This window comes from Ranitomeya imitator, chromosome 7, assembly GCF_032444005.1.
Source record: "Ranitomeya imitator isolate aRanImi1 chromosome 7, aRanImi1.pri, whole genome shotgun sequence".
Classification (NCBI taxonomy): domain Eukaryota; kingdom Metazoa; phylum Chordata; class Amphibia; order Anura; family Dendrobatidae; genus Ranitomeya; species Ranitomeya imitator.
In genome coordinates this window covers 13,396,446-13,400,290 of record NC_091288.1, presented here as the reverse complement: position 1 = coordinate 13,400,290, position 3,845 = coordinate 13,396,446, and positions in this window count along the sequence as shown.

The following is a 3,845-nucleotide window of genomic DNA, read 5'->3' as shown; positions in this document are numbered from 1 at the left end:
TTGGTATTCTTGGTTGTAAAATTTGTGATACAGATTTCCTGAGTGTCGGTCGTTAATTGGTCATATACAAGAAACTGCAACTGTAGTCTGCCATTTTCAGTGTTATTCCGCTAAGTATACTTACAAGTATACACAAGCTCTTCCCTTTTTTTCCCCCCAGGGGTGCACATACCAGTGTCCTTGTCTTTCTCGCCAATTATTCCCAGCATGGATCTAGGCTTATATTCCCCTTGTCTTTCTGGACAGAAAAAGCATCTTTCTCCACTTATGAGCCACTTCTCTTTTCCCCTCTTCTTCTCCTCTCCCCTTCTTCACTGTGAGAAAAGGCTAAAATCTGTTTTGCTTGAAATAATAATATAAACTGCCAATTGACTGAGGGATCATTACAGCTGTCTATTGAAGACTATGAACAGGGCGGAGGGAGCAAAGTGAAAGCATCAGAGTTCTGCTGCTTTCTAGTAAATTATCACAGATCTGGATTCACAGCTACACTGTTCAGTAGTGCTGCATAATTACCTCCATGCTCCTGCTTTCAAGTAAACGTTATATCTCAGATCTAGATTCACAGCTACACTGCTCAGTAATGCTCTAATGACCTCCACACTGTTAATTTCCAGGATAATCTTTCATTTCACCCCACTGCTGGATTCAAAGCTACACTTCTCAGTACTGATGTACACGGTCCTCTCTGCTGCTGTTTTCTAGTAGTTTTCTCAATTCAGTGCTAGATTCACAGCTGCACTACATTAATGGCTTAGCATTTCAGAAAGTTACAAAGCAACAAAGCGACTGATGAGAAAAAGTTGCTTTAATAAAAAAAAAAAATCCACAAACAGACAATAGAGCACAAGATGCATTGGTTTTCTGAAACTTTGCTGACATTCATTGATTATGTGAGATACTGTTACTAAGGCATTTTATATTATTTATTACCTATATTGCTATGTGGATAACAAGTTGCGGCAAGACCTGGATATATGAGGAAGGGGAAGAGCAAGAGCTAAAGGGCTGTTCCAGTCATTTTGGACATAATCCCCAATGGGGCAGAAAATATTTCTAAAATCTAGAATAAGGATCTGTTTACACTTTAGTCTTTTTGCTGAGTTTTTGGAATATAAACTCAGCACATTCTCCAATTATTTGAAGCTTTTGGAGACTTTCCACTGCTAAAAATACTCAGTGTGAACCTACCCGTACGTTTTTTTTTTATGTTGACTTTATTATTGTCTTTATTTTGATTGGGTAGACATTAGACATTTATCTGCAGCTAATCAGCAGATTCAGCCCAATCTTGTGTCTGCTGCTGGACTTTTGCGCATAATAACCACAGATTTCACATTTGCAACAGATTTCCTCAAAATTAGCTGACACTTTCAGTAGTATGCAGATAAATATCTCATGTCTGTGGCCGGCTAAGGCTACTTTCACACTAGCGTTTTTTTCAATACGTCGCAAAGTTGTCTGCAGGATGCGTTTTTGCCCCATAGATTAACATTAGCGACGCATTGCGACGCATTGACACATGTCGCAACTGTCGTGCGACGGTTGCGCCGTGTTGTGGTGGACCACCGGGAGCAAAAAACGTTACATGTAACGTTTTTTGCTGCCGACGGTCCGCCATTTCCGACCGCGCATGCGCGGCCGGAACTCCGCCCCCACCTCCCCGCACCTCACAATGGGGCAGCGGATGCGCTGGAAAAATGCATCCGCTGCCCCTGTTGTGCGGCGCATTCACTGCTAGAGTCGGAACCTCGGCCCGACGCACTGCGACGGGCCGAGTCCGATGCTAGTGTGAAAGTAGCCTTACTCTCAGCATCAACCACAGATTTCATTTCCTTTATTCTGGAAGGAACTTGGCTCATTTTTACTCTCTAGGGAGTATAGCGTGAGTGTTATAAGCGGGGTCAAGAGGCACAGCGACACTTTAAGGACATATCTGGCTAAGGAAAGTTCACATTATAAGTAAATTTAGTCATTGCTCTGTAATGCTAATATATATATATAAGTATATAACTCCATCAATATTGCATTATCAACAAGAATATAACCGCTATAATACTACTGTCTGGACAATTTTGTAGATACAATACTGCTTCTATTTTCAAGAATATAACTACTATAATACTTCCCCTATATACATGAATATAACTACTATAGTACTGCCCCTATGTACAAGAATATACTATAATACTGCTCCTATGTACAAGAATATAACTGCTATAATACTGTCCCCTATGTACAAGAATATAACTACTATAATACTTCCCCTATATACATGAATATAACTACTATAATACTGCTCCCTATGTACAAGAATATAACTACTATAATACTGCCCCTATGTACAAGAATATACTATAATACTGCTCCTATGTACAAGAATATAACTGCTATAATACTGTCCCCCATGTACAAGAATATAACTACTATAATACTTCCCCTATATACATGAATATAACTACTATAGTACTGCCCCTATGTACAAGAATATACTATAATACTGCTCCTATGTACAAGAATATAACTGCTATAATACTGTCCCCTATGTACAAGAATATAACTACTATAATACTGCCCCTATGTACAAGAATATAACTACTATAATACTGCCCCTATGTACAAGAATATAACTACTATAATACTGCCCCTATGTACAAGAATATAACTACTATAATACTGCCCCTATGTACAAGAATATAACTACTATAATACTGCCCCCTATGTACAAGAATATAACTACTATAATACTGCCCCCTATGTACAAGAATATAACTACTATAATACTGCCCCCTATGTACAAGAATATAACTACTATAATACTGCTCCTATGTACAAGAATATAACTACTATAATACTGCCCCATGTACAAGAATATAACTACTATAATACTGCCCCTATGTACAAGAAGATAACTACTATAATACTGCCCCATGTACAAGAATATAACTACTATAATACTGCCCCTATGTGCAAGAATATAAGTACTATAATACTGCCCCTATGTACAAGAATATAACTACTATAATACTGCTCCTATGTACAAGAATATAACTACTATAATACTGATCCTATATACAAGAATATAACTACTATAATACTGCCCCTATGTACAAGAATATAACTACTATAATACTGCCCCTATGTACAAGAATATAACTACTATAATACTGCTCCTATGTACAAGAATATAACTACTATAATACTGCCCCATGTACAAGAATATAACTACTATAATACTGCTCCTATGTACAAGAATATAACTACTATAATACTGTCCCCTATGTGCAAGAATAAAACTACTATAATACTGCCCCCTATGTACAAGAATATAACTACAGTCATAGCCAAAAGTATTGACACCCCTGCAATTCTGTCAGATAATACTCAGTTTCTTCCTGAAAATGATTGCAAACACAAATTCTTTGGTATTATCTTCATTTAATTTGTCTTAAATGAAAAAACACAAAAGAGAATGAAGCAAAAAGCAAAACATTGATCATTTCACACAAAACTCCAAAAATGGGCCAGACAAAAGTATTGGCACCCTCAGCCTAATACTTGGTTGCACAACCTTTAGCCAAAATAACTGCGACCAACCACTTCCGGTAACATCAATGAGTTTCTTACAATGCTCTGCTGGTATTTTAGACCATTCTTCTTTGGCAAACTGTTCCAGGTCCCTGATATTTGGAGGGTGCCTTCTCCAAACTCCATTTTTAGATCTCTCCACAGGTGTTCTATGGGATTCAGGTCTGGACTCATTGCTGGCCACCTTAGAAGTCTCCAGTGCTTTCTCTCAAACCATTTTCTAGTGCTTTTTGAAGTGTGTTTTGGGTCTTTATCCT